The sequence below is a fragment of the Pinus tabuliformis genome, chromosome X, assembly GCF_031772625.1.
Source record: "Pinus tabuliformis cultivar Carrire ecotype Pingquan chromosome X, CPIR1, whole genome shotgun sequence".
NCBI classification, from domain to species: domain Eukaryota; kingdom Viridiplantae; phylum Streptophyta; class Pinopsida; order Pinales; family Pinaceae; genus Pinus; species Pinus tabuliformis.
In genome coordinates, this window is record NC_142308.1 from 95,095,077 (window position 1) to 95,114,976 (window position 19,900).

The 19,900-nt window shown below is 37.3% G+C and overlaps 1 pseudogene; it reads right to left on the reverse strand.

Annotated features, from left to right (window-relative positions):
• Nucleotides 1-6,188: 6,188 nt before the first annotated feature.
• LOC149138568 (peroxidase P7-like) lies at nucleotides 6,189-14,403 on the reverse strand (annotated as a pseudogene).
• Nucleotides 14,404-19,900: the final 5,497 nt, after the last annotated feature.

Here is a 19,900-nt window from a genome sequence, read left to right on the forward strand (position 1 = left end):
TCCAGCTAATGTTCCCGAGATATGCTTCTACATCTTTGCATGGACGAATTCTCAGGAAGGGCCTTACACACCCAGTGAAAGGGACTGGTATGAGATCAATCCACCCACAATTTCTCTTTCTCGTAGGATTATTTGATAGGGCCACACACAGCAAAATCTGTGGCTGTGGGGCGTGGCTTACAATAAGTTCTCGAACTCAATACAAACTATGCTGGAATGAAGGATCTTGTTCCAACAGTAGAGCATAAATCTTGGAACTTTAGGGTCTATTATGGTTCACAAAGAGGCTACAACTCGATTACATCTTCATATCATTGATGACATTCAGGGCCAGACCAATTTTGCGCCACCTAATCTAAGGTGTTGGTTGGATTGCATAAAACTATTAAAATAATCATTCGAATTATTTCTAAATATTTTTCGGGAATCAAACACTATGGAGAACGGTTTATCTAAGGAGGGTCTTCGTCCATCTTTAAGCGTGGTTTGATATAGCTATATTGTGGATGATACTATCCAGGAAGAGATTGTATTTCCTCTCACATAATTTGATATCTATGTTAATATTGCATATACTTTTCAAACTACTTTGATTTTTTTTAAATTTGAGTAATATGTAGTTAAACATTGTTTTCTTAATAACAAAAGAAAAACCATAAAGACATCTATTATTTTTGTTTTTATAAGGATGGGGACTCTTCTTTTGAGTAGTAATTCTATTGTTAAAAGTTAGAAATAATTAATTCCTACCTGTCTATGGTTGTAATTCTCCATTTGAGGAGTTTGTTCCGACATAATAGGAATTAGCTGGAATATAGTTTCTCCTAGATTAGTGTGTGGTTGAGAGAATCTCTCAACCACACTACTGTACGTCTAAGATAGAATTCCTATCTTGAGACTTTTGTTTGTATTGTGTGTAATTACCTTGATTCATAATATATAATTTGATTAGAGTTTGTTGTGTACTATTTTATCTTGTTATCAGAGCTTCAGAGCCCGTAAGGGCCTCTGGCCCTTCCTGGGCATAGAGAAATAAATTACTGAGTGTGTATAGATTTATTAAATTTTTTGTTTGTCCATCGAGGTGATCTATGGCAGTATAGTGGAATAGATACGAGCTGCGAAGGAGACTCTAGATTTGGATTCGGGCGAATCTCTGATTTCTGCATTGGTGAAGCCTTTAGGTGGCGTAGTTTGCGAGGCCGAGTAGACGAGCAAGCTGCGGGCCGAGCTGTGGCACAAGGAGAACTGTGGTGTGACGGAGTTTGTGTGTCGCCTGCTGGATAGTGGTTGCTAGATTGCACTTGAATCTACATGGCTGCGTGGAGCCTGGAAGTGGAGATCGCTTGGTGTGTTGATGTTCCCGTGTAGGTGTCAAATCTACGTGGGAGCCGGATCTGAGTCTGAGACCGCATTGTAGCGGCGGTGATGGAGTGATGAGAAATTTTGTGCTGGTGAGTTGAAACGACATGCTGTGCGAGCGAACATTGCTACCAGACGAGGGATCAGCTGTGTGGAGAAGACTGCGAGAAGAGAGGATGTGTTGTGGTATTGGATACTATAGAGAAGAGCAGTGTTGAAAGGATCTGTCTAGTCCAAGGTTGGCTCTTGATCGCCGCATTGAAAGTGTTGAATAGATTTCGTGTGCCTAGGTCAGGTGAGATGGCACTATTGTAAGTGTGGCCAGCTGTGAGCCATTGTTATTTGACCTAGTGCAATCTAGGAGATCGGATCATGGCTGGAGCATGGCTGTTATGGCTCATTGATGTGAGCATATTTATCTGTTTGGGCATTTGACCTGAGAACAATGATCTCTGGCTTTAAAGAGGCGTGAAGCCTGTAACTACTGCCAGATTTGAAGAGGCGTGAGTTGTGTTGAAATCTATGTGGAGCTAGCTTGTAATGCAGAACCATTGATCGTAAGAGGAACTCCACCGTTGATCTAGATTTGTTTTTTTTCTACGGAGAAGCAAGAAGTGGTCGACCCAGACAGGACTCTGCAACAGAGCATCTGCTACGAGAGGACGCAAAAATGGACGGTCTCTGTTTCTTGGGGATATTGCGTGCAGATGTTGGATAGGATCGAGCTCCCCCGTGTTCTTGAATACCCACTCCAGACATTTGTGGCGTGGGGTCACTCAATGAGAACGCCATTCCAGTTCAACACACACCCTGTTCCGAGAAACCCCTGCCAGAGAGCAACAGTCTTGTTCATGGAAAGTGCGGCGAACGACAATTCTTCTGAAGATGTTGTGAGAAGGTATATGAAGCTTCAGGCTCCTGATTTGAGTAATATCAATTGCAGCGAGCGCCACGTTGTAGATCATCCCAATTCGTTGTAGAAAATCATAGTTTTTGCCAAAATGATGCGGCCTAATTGGATCCTGGCTCCGAGAAGACATTGTTGCGGGATAATTTCGTCTGGAAAACGCGGAATGGAGATTGTCATACGGAGTTGCAGGGATGGGGAAGCCATATTGGTTCCAGTGTATCTGTCTGAAATAGCCCCGTACAAATGAAGAGGAGCTGAAGGAAGCATTCCGTGTTCGTTGACAAAGATTAAAATGGTTTTATCTCTGCTGCTGAGCAACGACATCAATTGGAGCTACATCAGAGATTGGAGGATGATCGTGATCGTGTTGCAGATTGTTAGCAAGCATGAGGAGGCATGCTTGAGAGCAGTGGCTAGACTTGATACTGTGAGTAGGGGAAGTGGCATTATGTTGCGATGCCGGGAGAATTGGATACTGAAATGTGATGGAGGATTAGACCATGGAGTCCTAGATTATTATTTTTTTGAAGGGAAAATTGTGTTCTCTTCGTATGGCTGTGTGCCTATGTCTCGATCATCAGTGTTTGAATGCACTGCATTGAGTCCAGGTGAAAAGTCGCCAATCCATTTCTTTATCAGTAGACCCCTCATAGGTATCGTTGGTAAAAAATGGTTGCTGGTATGTTTGGAAATAATCATTTATGGGCAGAGATAGAGAAATTAAACCTGAAGAATTTATGCTTTATTTAGTTTCTTGGAATCATGTTTAAAGTTATTGAGCCTTATTGAGCCTAGCTAACTCAATGTAGGTAAAGTTATTTTGTTATAATTCGTGACTCTAACGAATGACAGGTTAAGCATGGAGTTCCAAGAATTTATTTGACAAAGATGCCCAAGATGTGAACTGTGAAAAGAAGGGATAAAGGAGCATCAACAACGTTTATGGTGGACAACAAAGTAGATGTTTGTTTGAGTTTGTGCAATAGACTCCCTAGCATGTTATAAGCAAGTCCAATTGTTGTAATGATCAAAGTATGTACCCAGAAACTCCAAAATGTTGAATGAAATGTAAGCCTTTTAAAGGTATTTGAAAGTTCGTGGTGATATTAAAACCACTTTGTAATGGATTGCCTTTGTGGCTGGTTGGTGGTGAGCCAGAAACCATCCATAGAGCCTTAGTGGCTACAGGATTTGCCCAGAGGTGGCACATTTAAGTTCCGAATTTGCCCGGTGGTGGTAGATCGAACTTGTCCGGAGGTGGCACATTTAAGTTCCGGATTTTCCCAGTGGTGGCAGATCGGACTTGCCCGGTGGTGGCATATTTCCTGAGTGGCTAATGTGTACACAGGAGCTTTGTGCTCGTAGGAGCAGGTGGACTGTAGTAACACCTAGCTCACGGTCTCAGATATTGGTGTGTCTGAGCACAAGAGGGTCGACGCACTTTTCTATCTGACAGTTGCGTTGAAAGGCACAATCAGCGCAACTGTTTGCGATTGTTATTTGGACATGAATATTTGGCTTAGAAAGGCACTGATCTCTCTTTGTTTTTGGAAGTTCTGCACATGCAATTCGCCTGATGGTGGTGGATTTGCAGGTACATATATGCAGTTTGACCACAACCAGACTTTGTGAATCACTATCATGACAAGTAGTCATTAAGGGGGGGAGTTAGAAATAATTAATTCCTACTTGTCTATGGTTGTAATTCTCCATTTGAGGAGTTTGTTCCTACATAATAGGAATTAGCTAGAATATAGTTTCTCCTAGTTTAGTGTGTGGTTGAGAGAATCTCTCAACCACACTACTGTACGTCTCAGATAGAATTCCTATCTTGAGACTTTTGTTTGTATAAATATGTGTGTAATTTCCTTGATTCATAATATAGAATTTGATCAGAGTTTGTTGTGTGCTATTTTATGTTTAAATATATGAAATCCCCTCCTTTTCACAAGGTGGTTTCTTAGTGTTCTTTTGGACAAAAGCACTGAACTTTATATCCAATATAAAACTAGCGTTTTTTTCTCATATATTAATTAATTAATTATAACCTTCATAGACATAAATTTTTTCGAGAAATCTTAACATCGTCCTTTAACCTTAACAATGCTAAATCGTTTAACATGTATTCCGAAGAGTCTTGGAATCATTGGTGCTGTGGAAAGTTTTTTAACCTTTCAGATGTATTTGATTGTTTGTAATGTTAAAATCAATCATAAATGTATGGGGTTAGTATTTAAGTTATTTTATTATGTATTTTTTTTTTTTTAATTGATTAATGATATTTATTTTCTTATCCTAGGTACTTTTCCTCTCTAAGAAATATACGAAAGATTCTGTTATTCCCAATTACATTGAGAAATCCCTATTTACTGTTATTTACTTTTACATGTATATACTAAAAATTTACATAATTTTAAATAAAAAAATAATAACGTTAACCTGTTTTAGTATGCCGTAATGAGAAAATATTAAATAATTATTACATTTTTACAAAAATTAATGGCAAATGTTTTAGATTCAATGTAATTTAGCCAAATAAAAGAGAACGACTGTGACAGTTTTAAATGGAAAAGTGCCATTTTGAATGCCGTATATCAAACGGCAAACAAACAATACCTTTTTAAGAAAAATCACATGGGACAACTGGCAAAAACTACCTTTAACAAGTACTCGAGAATGACTACGAGTACTCTAGAATAGTCATGTCTTTCCACATGAGGAGACATGATTTTGTATTATCATTTGATTGAAGTATATTTTTGGTCATATAGAATTAATTAATATAATTATATTAAAAATATTAAAGTATATTTTTGGTGATGTAAAATTAATTAGTACGATTATATTAAAAATATTGATGTGGTTGATATAGTGGAAAGTTTTATAAATATAACAAAAAATTTATTGCAACAGGGAGAATCTTTTACTAGTGCACACATTTTCCTGATTAGTCATGGAAGAATTTATTAGAATTGGAATAATCTCAAATACGTAAGAAATTGCTGAGTAGGAAGTCACTTGGCACGAATATAATTTTTTAAATTTATTAAAAGTAATATAATAGACCATTTCGCTAAATAAAATATTATAAATAATAATGAAAAAATAATCATTGAAGAACTTATTAGAATTGGATCTCAAATCCCTAAAAAATTGGTGGGCCCTGAGCGAATCTAATTTTTTAAATTTATTAAAAGTCAATGCAAACTAACAAACTCCGTAACACTAGAACGGAGCCGTTAATAAACATCCAGAGTAAGCATATGTTGAGCATATTCCGTTGATAATCAAAAATAAAAAATAAAAATCAATAAATCTTCATCCACTTAAGTTGACATAAAAAACCTTATAATATTATTAATGAACACTTATTTTCCATCCCAAATTTAACCCCAAAAAATATTATATATAATAAATAAATAAATAAATAATTCACACCCTATACTAGTTATTAAAAACAACTGTCACCAAATTTATATATTCTAAGTAAATTTTAAATTCGAGGTTTGATTCCGAATCTTTCTGGTCAAGTTCGTTTATGGTTAGGTTAAATTTAGTTTTTGTTTTTTTCTCAAAGTTGAATATAATGATACTTGTTAAGCTAATTTTATTATTGGGAGTTTGATTGTGATAAACCAAAAAAATGAATTTATGTTTCCTCACACAGTCCCAATGACTTGGCAGAAAAGTTTCAACCAACTGGACTCACCAATTAAATTACGAATTTTGAATACGATTATCATACCATTCAAGCACATGGAGTGAACACTGCATGTAAACCAGAAAGCTAAATATTTCTTTGGAAAATATCAGTCAAACTTTAATGAGTAACTTAATTTGCGATTTTCCACAAGAAAATAGTGCTTTCTTAAATTTTTCCGTACTGGTGCTTGTGAAATAAAAGAGTCGCTCGAGCTCTCGTCTAAACTTCCGTTCCATTACGAATGTTCCAAAGTATCAAAAACATTTTATTCAACCTGAAGCATACATTATTTAAATTAGGGTCACTCTGCTTTAATACCTCATGAGCTTATGCCAAACTCCATGGCACTCTAATGAAACAAAGGTGATTGTCATTCGAGTAGTTAGTTAGGCTTCCGGCAATTTTTCCGGATCTGTCCACTGGTGCCCGTGAGAGGTTTGATATTTCCCATCTTAACCATGGCTGCGGCAAAGTCCGAAAAGAAGAGGTTCTGGTTGGAGGCGTAGGTAGTCACCTGCGAGTCTGTGGAACCTCCGTTGAAAAGTTGCTGATCAGAGTGAAGAAGCCCTTTCTTGATTTTCAGATCGCTGTAATAGTTTTTGTCAAAAACTGTGGGACTACTGTAATCCAATGGCGACAGGTTGTTGTCTCCAGAGCCGTTGGTGGGAGGACATTTTGAGCGCAATGAAGTGGAGTACTAAGTGTATATGTTCGTATCGTTGTAAATTGTTGGAACTACTACACACCTACATGACTCTTAGAGCATGTGACTGCATGCAAGATTGCTTTTGCATGTTGGAACTACTACACATCTACATGACTCTTAGTTAGAGCATGTGACTGCATGCAAGATTCCTTTTGCATGTTGGAACTACTACACATCTACATGCGGACTTTTAGTTAGAGCATGGGATTGCATGCAAAATTCCTTTTGCATGATTTACTCCTTGATTTACTCCTTGATTTGCTCCTTCTTTAACTCCGCAACTGACTAGTTATCTCTGGAACTTGTTGTAGGTGTTGAGTCTTCTCATTGATCACCACTATAGTCATTACCTTGGGATCTTCACCCAGTAATGCTATATTATGAGCATTGTAACATAATTTTCATTGAATCATTCTTTTCTTCTTTCGATTTTCTTTTAGTGTTTTTTCTCTGCAAAGCTGTGTGTTCAACCTTTACTAGCTAGATTCATCTGTGCAGGTTTTCTAACACATTTACATGGTATCAGAGCCCACAGGTTGCTAGATAAAAGGCGCATCAGTACTTTATTTTGCAAGTATTACAGCTTGGAGATCGAAGATTGACAGAAAAATGGAGTTTCCCAAAGCATCGATCCTAACACCGTACAACTATCATGAATGGAAGGATCAAATGGCTCGATACCTTCGTCATAAAGGGTTGTACAGGATTACCATGGCTACAGAAGTGGAACCCACTTCAGCCATAGAGAAATCCAAGTACCTCAACCGTATGGATGAGGCCCACGGATCCATATGCATGTGCATCTCTCCAGAGTTGCAGTTTCATCTATCTGCCTGCAATACTCCCAATGAGATTTGGAAAAAGGTTGAAGAGCTCTACGGGAAACAGGATGAGATGAAAGGACATCTGCTCGAAGTGGAACTGCTATCATTGGATCCGCGGAACTATGACAGAATTCAAGACTTCTTCACCAAATATAATGATCTATTGTTGCAACTCAAGGGTTGTGGAATTGACAAATCCAAGGAGGAGAGTCGCCAAGTTCTCTCTATTATGTCAAAGCTCGGACCAGAATACTCCGTCTTTGTGTCTACATTTCATTCAGTAAGGCTCGCAACAGGTAAATCCTACACTATGCCTTCTCTCAAAGAATTTATGGAGTCCCTTATTTTTGAGCAAGATAAACTCATTGGCATGGGGAAAATCAAATCTCCAAAAGCACATGCACTTGCTGTGCATGATGGCAGCCACAATAAAAATCACAGATCTGATTCAAATCAGAAAAATCAGCAGCAAAAAGACAAAGGAAAAGCACATTCCCATCCAAAGAAGGAAGGGTACACGAAGCCCTTCAATGACTCCTCCGGCTCAAGAAATGAGAAAGGGAAGAAAGGAAACAGATGCACCTACTGTCAAAGAGGATTCCATCCAGAATCCTCTTGCATGAAGAAACAAATTGACCAAATGGCAGAAATCCTTCAGAAGCACAACCTTGGGGACCACATCCCTCAAGGCGCCAAGAAGAAAACTGAGGATCCGCCACACGGGAAAGGTAACAATTTTCATGCTTTAGTTGCAATTAATTCTACTCCTGATGCATGGATTATAGATTCTAGTGCATCACATCATATGGCTGCTGCAAAGGAAGTCTATTCCTCTTTGGATGCATGCAAAGGACCTCCCATCCTCATGGGAGATGACTCACCTATTGAGGTCACGGAAAAGGTAGAGTGGAACTTTTACACGGAAGCTTTGAAGATGTGCTTCATGTTCCAAAACTTTCGGTAAACCTGCTTTCAGTTTATCAGATCACTCATTCCGGCACCGGAAAGAGAGTGGAATTCACTCCAGATGCAGTGAACATATATGATCTACATAGCAATGACAAAATTGCAACTGGTGAGGTAAACAATGGAGCCAGACTGTATACATTTTCTGAATTTATTGAATCTGAATCCTCCTTATTGCTTACACATGTTGATGATAGTAGTAGGCTTTGGCACGAGAGGTTTGGTCACTTAAATTACAGGTATATGCAGCAGCTAAGCAAGAATGAGATGGTGGAAGGCTTGCCAAATATCAGTTTCTCCAAAGGAGTTTGTGAAGGGTGTGTTCTTGGCAAACATCCTAGAGAAACGTTTGACACCGGCAAGACTCACAGAGCATCCTCTCCTCTAGATCTGATCCATAGTGATCTTATGGGGCCTTTTCCTCATCCTTCCATCAACAAAGCAAGGTATGTGCTTACATTTATTGATGATTTCTCACGGTATACTTGGGTGTATCTTCTCAGGAACAAATCTGAAGTTTTTGAGCACTTTGAAGATTTCAAAGCACTAGTTGAGACACAGTCAGAGAGAAAGATCAAAGCCCTCCGTACAGACAATGGGGGGGAATATGTTAACACAGCACTTTAGAACCTTTGCCTTCAGTCCGGCATACAGTTGCAGTATACAGTTCCATACACTCCGCAACAAAACGGAGTTGCTGAGAGAAAGAATCGATCTCTCAAAGAGATGGCTTCCTGCATGTTGCATGCCAAGTCACTGCCTCATAAGCTTTGGGCCGAAGCACTTAATTGTGCTAACTACATCCAGAACAGATCTCCTCATAGGTCTGTCAAGGATCAGACCCCCTTTGAGGCTTGGAGCGGCACTAAACCAGAGGTCACTCACCTCCGTGTTTTCGGCTCTCGAGCATGGGCCCGGATCCCCTCTGAAAAGAGGAAAGCTCTTGATCCACAGAGCATTGAGTGCATCTTTGTTGGATACCCTGATGGTGTGAAGGGATATCGACTACTGATTCCCTCTACGGACAAGCTCATCATTGAGCGAAGTGTCAAATTTGAGGAAAGTCTCTTGCATGCACCTCAAGCACCGCATGGAGACACTTTTTATCTACCTCATGTCTGAGATGATGACTCAGTGCATTCAGATGCAGATACAGATCATGCAGATGTCGAGGAAGAGCATGCAGATGCAAAGACAGAGTCTTCAGATACAAATCTAGTGCATGAAAATGATGATCCACATCCAAGCCCAGATCGGGCTTCCAGCAGTGAATCATATTCCCCTGTCATAAATCAGAGAACAAGGAGCTTACGTGAGATATATGCATAAGACCAACCAGCTGCTAGAAATGGTCTTGTGGGGGATAATTCTGATCTGCAGAGGACTAGCTCAGAGTTTATTGAGCCTCCTCTTGTCCTCACTGCCACTGAACCATCGCCCTCCTGGCATTGTCATTTGGTTCAGTCTTCTGATCCACAGTCTTATGCTGAGGCTGCTGGGCATCCATCTTGGGAGTTCGCCATGGAGGAGGAGTATAACTCCCTCCTCGAGAACCAGACTTGGGATCTGGTCCCCCTTCCTTCAGGAAGGAAACTTGTCCGATGCAAATGGGTCTACAAGACCAAGAGTGCTGCAGATGGGCAAATCACCAGACGGAAAGCAAGGCTAGTAGCCAAAGGCTTCCAACAAGTGCATGGCATTGATTATGACGAGACCTTTGCTCCAGTAGCAAAGATGGATTCCATACGCCTTACACTTGCCATTGCAGCTGCCCAGCGGTGGGAAGTACATCAGATGGATGTGAAGAATGCCTTTCTTCACGGAGACCTATCTGAGGAGATCTACATGGAGCAGCCACATGGTTTCATTCAGAATTCATCTTTGGTCTGCAGACTGAAGAAATCTCTCTACGGCCTTAAGCAAGCCCCGAGAGCTTGGTACGCGAAGATGGATTCTTTTCTCTTATCACAAAACTTTGAAAGATGTAAGTCTGATCCGAATGTTTACATGCTTAGGACACATGATTCTCTTCTTATCTTAGTTTTGTATGTAGATGATCTCCTAATCACTGGCAGCTCAGCTTCAGCCATTGCTACAGTCAAGAGGGCCTTGCATGATAGGTTCTTAATGACGGACATGGGTCCATTACACTTCTTTCTTGGTCTTGAGATCAGCCAGAATGCCACAGGCATCAAACTCTCTCAGGCTAAGTATGCACGGGATCTCCTCGAGAGATTTCGCATGACTGACTGCAAGCCAGCACTGACTCCTTTTTTGTCTGGGGTCCGCCTTGAGGATGGAGGTGACACTCCATTAGTTGACAGCACTCTCTACCGACAGCTAGTGGGGAGCTTATTGTACCTCACCCACTCCAGACCAGATCTCTCATACGCAGTAGGGGTAGTTTCCAGATACATGCAGGAGCCGCATGAGCTACACTGGAATGCTGCCAAGCGCATCCTCCGATATGTGCAGGGCATCATCACCTTCGGGATTCACTATGCAGTAGGCACTTCATTGAATCTCCTTGGCTTCACAGATTTTGATTGGGCGGGAGACAGCATTGATCGCAAGTCCACCTCCGAATATTTACTCAGTCTAGGATCTGGCCCTATCTGTTGGTCAAGCAAGAAGCAAGCTGCTATTGCTCTCTCTTCAGCTGAGGCTGAGTACCGAGGAGTAGTCAACATCACCATTCAGGCTCTGTGGCTCCAACACTTCCTCACTGAGTTGGGCGTCCAGTTCCACCAGCCCATTGTCATCTGGTGTGACAATCAGAGCACTCTCAAATTTTGCAGGGATCCAGTACAGCGGCAGCGGACGAAGCACATAGAGATCCATATGCACTACATCAGAGACTTAGTACATGATCGGGTCATTGATTTGCAGTTCTGTCCTTCAGCAGAACAGACTGCAGACATCTTCACCAAGACATTCACTGAGCAGAAGTTTCGCTCTTTGCGTGATCGTCTTGGAGTGAAGGACACGATTGCTTAGCAACTGTATTTTTCTTCCTCTTCTCTTTTGATTACATTGTATTTTGAGGGGGGGTTTTTCCCACGAGGTTTTCCCTCTTTCCTCAATTTTAGTACAAGTTGCATTGTATTTTGGGTGACCTTTGGCCTTAGTTGCCAGGGCCAATTTTCTATTTTTCCCCATAGTGGTGTTCAGGGGGGGCGTTGGAACTACTACACACCTACATGACTCTTAGTTAGAGCATGTGACTGCATGCAAGATTCCTTTTGCATGTTGGAACTACTACACATCTACATGACTCTTAGTTAGAGCATGTGACTGCATGCAAGATTCCTTTTGCATGTTGGAACTACTACACATCTACATGCGGACTTTTAGTTAGAGCATGGGATTGCATGCAAAATTCCTTTTTCATGATTTACTCCTTGATTTACTCCTTGATTTGCTCATTCTTTAACTCCGCAACTGACTAGTTATCTCTGGAACTTGTTGTAGGTGTTGAGTCTTCTCATTGATCACCACTATAGTCATTACCTTGGGATCTTCACCCAGTAATGCTATATTATGAGCATTGTAACATAATTTTCATTGAATCATTCTTTTCTTCTTTCGATTTTCTTTTAGTGTTTTTGCTCTGCAAAGCTGTGTGTTCAACCTTTACTAGCTAGATTCATCTGTGCAGGTTTTCTAACACATTTACATAAATATGGGCTCTGCAATTGAAGCACCGCGCTTGTCCGATAGTATGACCACATACACATTGAATATATTGTAATAGGTCAATTCTATTTATTTATTTATTTATGAAATTGAAATAATAATTTATAGAGAATTTGGTTATTTTATAAATTCTAGGTTATAATATATTAGAGAATTTGGTTATTTTATAAATCCTAGATTATAATATATTAAATTGTTATGGAATATAATTATTAAGTAAACAAATTGGTTACCAAATCACTAAAACAAATTGTTTGCCAAATCACTACTAAAACTAAAATCTTTTAACCAAAATACAATTTACTTTTAATCCATCCACAAATATCAATTTTTGCCGTTCATAATGTAATTTTATGCATGAAGAAATAACCATACCTGTGAGTGCAACCATTAATTTTCTCCAATCAGTAGACATTATTCCTAATGTAATTTTATGATCATTAATGTCTTAACCAATAACAATACCTGCGAGTGCAACCATTTCCTTTGTAGAGAGCCCCTGCTCTTGGAATAGTGAGATGAGTTTGCTTAGACTGGAAGTGGGAGGTGGAATGTTATCGTGTGAGATGAGTTTGCTTAGACTGGAAGTGGGAGGTGGAATGTTATTGTTTGCACCGCTTTTACTTGCTGCTGTTGAGTCTCGTCTCCCTAACATTACCGTCCACGAAGGGCCGCCCAGCTGGTAATCAACCATTTTACAAAATATATTGATCATTACATGATATGAACAGATAAAACTTATTGCGTCTAGGCGAGAGGCGCATTGTAATGAATAGGTTACTTAAATTATTGGTTTTGGGTGAGAGGGTCATTTTAAAGTTCAATATCATGGGAGGTGTATTTGAGTAAGTGTTAAATTTAAATAAAATATTAAAAGAAAAATAAATGTGTGGCTATAATAAAAGTAACAATGACTATATAATTTTAATAAAATATATTACAAAATATTAATAAGTTTATTTTTACTCTAATTTAAGTGTCCAAAATGGAGTAGAATCTTATTTTTACTATGTTTTTCTAGTTGATTACAACTTATTATAAAGAAAACATTGTAAAAATATTTCACCTTCACTATAAAAGCTAAAACTAAAATATTTGTGTTAAGTATTTAAAAAAAATACAATAATTAAAAAATATATATTTTCTTTCTAAATATTTCAATAGAAGTCTTAAATAAATTATTTAAACATCCATGTTATATGAATCAGTAATAAAACTTAAAATAATTCAGTGTAGTGTATGCTTACATTTATATATTATATAAAGACATTAGAAAAAATAAAAATAAGCTTTTGATTAAAATATTATAAAACATTTTGGTTATTTTTCCACTTTAATTAAAAAGGTTAATTTAGTTAAAAAAGACTTATTAAAATTACATAAAATTGCAAATTTATATTATGTAGTCTACATAATCTAAATGTTTAAAAAAAACTTTCTAGATTTTATATATTTAAAAAAATAATTTAAACAATAAAAAGATACACATGTATTTATCTTAATCATTAGAAAAAATTAATCATTACCAAGAATAAATTTCTTGATTAAAATGCAAACACTATTTTTAATTTTACATTATAAACTATATTTACATATCAAAAAATTGATAACACATAATACATTGGTAATACATATTAGATCATTCTATAATGGTTCAAATCTCAGAAAAGAAAAGAAAACACTTATTCAACAACAGAATCACGAGCAGCAATGGCTAGAATGTCACCACAGGAAACGACTGCGCTGCAAGATTTCTCGACCTGACTCTTTATGGTATCGATCACGTCGAACCCCCTCGCCGAATTGGCATTGGGAATAGCCGTTTTCTCGCCAGTAATTTTCGGAGAGTCATCCAACAGAACGGACCCATCGCAACCCTGCACGGAGAATCAGAGTTGCTTCGAAATCAAAATATCACCATTAAGCTGGTTCAATCAATAATAATAAAATGAATTGTCGTACTTACATTAACGAAGCAGTCGTGGAAGTGAAGGCGGAGAAGTGAAGCCCCCATCCTTTGCTCCTTGGCGACCGCCTGCTTCACCCCGGCTTTCACTACCGACAGCACCGTCTGGCAAGATTTGTCATAAAATATTGAGCTCAGCTGCCCATGCACAGTGTTAGTAATCGAACACACAATACACACGTTGTGCACCAATAAGCCAATTTTGATTAGAATAAGACAATGGAATTCCAAATCAACATAGTCATAGGCCTTATCTAGGTCCAATTTCATAACCACTACCTCTAATCTCTTAGAGGGCGGATGTATACTGTACAGACATGAGGAGAGGAGCAAATTCAAAAGAGGGAAAAAGAATTCATCTAATATTAAAAAGGGGAGTGGTTGATTGATTGCTTTCTGTAGTGCAGGCGTACAAATACAGTGGATGTTTCTCCTGAAGGAGTAGTCCTGTGCGGAGTTTTCAAATTTCATGGTCAGCGCCGACATCAGAAGAGGAGAGTTTGGTGAAGTAGGTGCCATTTATGTAACTTCATGAGAGTACACTCTGCTCAAATTTCCACGAGCTCCACTGGTACAATCATTGTAGTTGGGCAAATGCGGAGCTCGGAGGTTTAAATTGTCAAAACATGCGATCTTTTCACCACCATACTTTCGCTATCTAATGCTATTTAAATTTTTCTTTTTGAATGTTTGGCTTGCCAGATTATTAAAAAAATATGAACAATTTTTCGCATGTTAATGTCGCTTTTTGACTGGATTTCTCTTTCCCTTAAAATTAATTTATTTGCAAACTTAAAATATTTGGAACATTTAAAAAACATTGTATAAAGTATTTAGAGATGGAAGATTGTTTAAAGTATTAAAAAAATTGTTTGAAATATGTTAAAAGGAACTGGTTTAAATTCTAGGTTTTTTTTAATGTATTTAATTTTTTAGATATTTTATAAAAGAATATTTAATAAAAATAAGAAAATTAATTTTCCCCAAAGCATTCATACTTTGTTTGTAAAATTTTAATTATTTAAATGAGATATTTAATAAATGTATTCAACGAAGAGGATTAATTTTCAAATCATCAGAGGTAAGTCAATTAATTTTCGCATCTTTTTTATATGTAACCCAAAGTACCTATATTTTGTTTCTAAGATTTTAATTATTTAAATAAGATATTTAATAAAAATAGTTAATGAAGATAATCAATTCTCACATTTTTTTATTTGTACTCCAAAGTATTCATTTACTAAATTTAGCTCTTCATATTATCGAGAAGCATAAGTATAATAAATATTCGCATATTCTTTTATGCAATATATTTTTATATAATGGTTGTGAGTGATGTTTTATAATTAGTTGTTAATGATTTTATAAAATGGTATTATTGTGGTGATTTTTAATTTAGTAGGGAAGAGATGTTATAATGTCTAACTAATTATTAATTGTTTTTGGGGCATCTTAATAATGGCCATGTAAATGAAGTATTAGTGTGAGGAGGTTTGATGTTGAAGTAGGTTAAAAGGAAATGGTTTAAATTCTAGATTCTTTAATATATTTAATTATTTTAGATATTTTATAAAAAAATGTTTATTAAAAGTACTTAACCAAGATAATTAATTTTCCCAAAGCATTTATACTTTATTTATAAAATTTAATTATTTAAATAAGATATTTAAAAAATGTATTCAATGAAGAGAATTAATTTCCACATCATCATAGGTAATTCAATTAATTTTCACATCTTTTTATATGTAATCCAAAGTACTTATATTTTGTTTGTAAGATTTTAATTATTTAAATAAAATATTTAATAAAAATAGGTAATGAAGAGAATCAATTCCCACATCTTTTATGTGTACTCCACAATATTCATTTACTAAATTTAGCTCTTCATATTATCCAGAAGCATAAGTATGATAAGTATTCGCATATTCTTTTATGTAATATATTTTGATATTATGCCCATGGGGCTTTGGATTGACGGTGAATGGGTGCGTTGTTAAGGCACTCCTTGTGATAGGTCACCAGTTCAAATCCCCAGTGGGTACTTAGGTTAGTCTTAACTAGAAAAGATATATATATATATATATATATATATATATATATATATATATATATATATATATATATATATATATATATTATGTAATATATTTTTATATAATGATTTTTTATGAATATGTATGTGAGTGATGTTTTATAATTAGTTATTATTGATTTTATAAAATGGTATTATTGTAGTGATTTTATAATTTAGTAGGGAAGAGATGTTATAATGTCTAATTAATTATTAATTATTTTTGGTGCATCTTAATAATGACCATGTAAATGAACTATTAATGTGAGGAGGTTTAATATTGAAACCCCCTTATTCACCTTGTGTAGGGAATGGGGCCTACGAAGGCGCCTAGAGTTTATAGTGGTAGTGGTTGGAATTGATCTTGTGTCGCACAAGTACGAGACTAGCCTAGTTGTCGATTCCTCTAGTCACAAATAAATAAATAAATAGATAGATAGATAAATATTAATAATGAAACAAGCCTAGATCCATCATAACTCTAGATCTATCAAGTTCCTCGAGGGATAAAATCTCTCAAGGTGCAATCCTTTCCTCAAGTTCTTCACTCAAAAAAGTGTTTGCACCTTGAGAGATCTAATCCCTCTTGAAACTTAATAGATCTAGAGTAGATGGATCTAGGTTGGTCCTAGTTTTCTGTAAATTAATATTTTAGTCATTTTTATATTCTAAATTTTGTTATTAAATACTTTTGGAAATTTTTAAGCTTTTTTTTTAATAAGATAAAAAATGAAATGTTTTCAATATGAAGGAATAAGATTTTAGTCATGATCTCAACACTTTGTTAGGGTTAGCGTAGTGTGTCTACATCATATGATTAAGGATGGTGGACGGGGTCTTACCTCCTCCTATCATTAATGTAATTTTGGGGGACAAACAACACATGACCAACCAAAAAGGTAACCATGTGGTTCAAGGGAATAACACCAAGTACGGAATAGACCCTCCTGTAAGATTAGCTTAGCAGTATCGCAATGTAGGTCATTCTCTACCATAGGCTATAGAAGATCCTAAATTTGAAGTAAAATCCACAAAGATAGGGGAGTATATACAGTATATGCAAGAGCATTCCCTCAGTGGGAAATATCTGAGACTTTGTCCTTAAGAAAAAGGCCTTGATATGGTGGATTTAGAATAAGTGGAAACCCGAGGGATAAATAGATCTAGAATTAGGAGCAAAAGTGTTCTTCACAATGATCTTTACCGGTCTATAATATAGAAACTAGATTTTTGAGAATGGATTGTATTTCTACAACTTGATAGGATTGTTCCTCATATCATGGACTAAAATATTTAGCCTAGAGAATGAAGAATTTAAATTGGCTTTGGTGTGTATCAGTCTCTTCTCTTTGCCTAGAAATTTATGCGTAGAAGAAACCTTAGAAGGAATAAACAATGCCCTGAGTTAGTTTATCACAACGTCATAAGCCACAAAATGGGTATGTTACATATCCTATGCTAAGATCTACGTATATATGAACATAACACAACCTCTCCTTGCATCCATTGACATTTCCTATCAAGATTCAGTCTAGAAATAGTTGATAGAATATGAACACATTCCCTTCAGATGTAGGTGATGTCGCAAGTATGGTCACCTCTTTTGAGATTTCTCACTTATTCCTAGATATCTCTCACAACCTCCTGCTCAAAAAATGGATTAGCATGGCTTCATTAGGGTACATTAAAGGAGGAGAAACCCTAATAATCATAATAAAGCAATCCTAGATCACACACCAAGAACTCATAAGATCTATGAATCCCTCTCTAAAGAGGAAGAGACAAAATATAAAGGATTCACCTCAGGAGAAACAAGGCATGGAAAAAATAGGGGAAGGGAAACAATCACAATCTAGTGGAGGAGCCACTAAGAAAAACAAAATGAAGGGGGATCCTACATGGCGAACCATTCATGAAGGCATCGATGTAATAACTTATGGGACTCCAAAATAAATGGATATGGATTATCGACATTTGACAGAGATAATGGAAACCTGACATTGGAAGGTCCTTATTTTAATCCCAAAGCTACAAATACAATGTATTCATAATTCCCTTCTCAAGGCTAGGCATCATTGATCTCAAGAGCCTTCTAGATCCAATGCCACTCCTCCTTACTTGGGAATTCACACCCATACATTCAAGGATCACCCAAAGGTTCTCAAGGCAAAGAAAAAGGAAGGTAGGAAAACCATTTCATTGTAGTATTACATTTCGTATTATTAAAGTCATTTCGTATTATAACATTTTTATAATTAGGTGTAAGAAGGCCACTAAGTTTTGTGATTCACAACCTAATAAGTCTATCATTATCATCTTCTCATTGGGTATCTATTATGGTACGATTCTCAACCTAATAAATTTAGTGTTCATTCCTTGATGACATCTCATGGACAGATGCTCACAGATTTCCACTGTTCATATGGGTGGCCAGGGACATTTGGACGGGCATGGGCAACATTGGCGGGAGGCTTCGAAGCCCTTTTAGAAACATTCTGGACAAGGTATTTACCCATTGACCTGTGTTTCTTCTTTGCATGCAATTGCTCTTCCTTCCTCCTTTTCCTCCTCACCCCCTTCTTCTCATGTGACTTTGTTGGATCATCTTGGGGGTGCTATTATGGGATTTGCGTTCATGGGAAGAAGTGATCCTCTGCCTAGTCTAGTCTCGTCACCTAACCATCCCATTCCACACACTCCCGCCCCTCCATTTGAGCCTTCCATACATGCACTGACTTCCTCTGGAATTTCGGTGAATCCTTGTGAGGCTTCCAATCTCCCTCCTATTGACTTTGGTGAAGAGAATTTGTATACTGGTACTTCCCTCCCATCCATGGACCCACTTCCCCCACCTTCCCCACCTGTTCACAACCTTGAATCCTCTCCCCACAACTCAGTGTGTAACGACTTAGACTTTTTTATGCAAAACCTAGTTATGGAATCGACGACTTTATCCATTCACAAGGCTAGGGATCCTTCTTTTATTCTGAGCATTAGCCCTAGATTTTCCTTTAAAATTACTGTGCGACATAGGAGGGGAAGTGAAGACAACATTTTTTGGGTAAGTCATCGGCCAAAGTCTTGGATTTTTATAGAGATTCATATCTCATAGGCTTTCCCATTATCTTGACAACTAATTCACGGGCCCTTACAACTGATTTTCCTGAGGCATGGTCTTCTTGATGAATATTATATTATTCAATATTCGTGACCTTGGTGATGTCACTAAGATACTCTCCCTTATAAACCTTATCCAGGTAGTTCACCATATCATTATTCTCATACAACTGTCGAATAAACATAAGGCCATTGAGAGTTTCCTCTCTATTTTTCCAAAGTGGCACCTTGTGGCAATTGATTCATGTCATTTATCAGGTGGAATTGTGGCTTTATGGTACCCTAGATGGGCTAATTTGAAATCCTACAGTTTTTTCCAGGTATACTATTATCTGGGCACATTTAAGGTATCTCTAGTTGTATCCACCTCCTCAATTTATACGCTCCATGCAAAGACAGGTTGGTTTTTTGGGATAAGTTGGAAGCCTGTGGGATTGTGAAGATTGGTTCTTTAATTATTGTAGGGAATTTTAATGCCACTATTTCGATGGAATAATTTTGGGGTGCTTAGATCCACAGAGATCCCTTGGTTATGCGCCGATATGACCTCTATGCGGAGAATCATATGGTGGATATTCA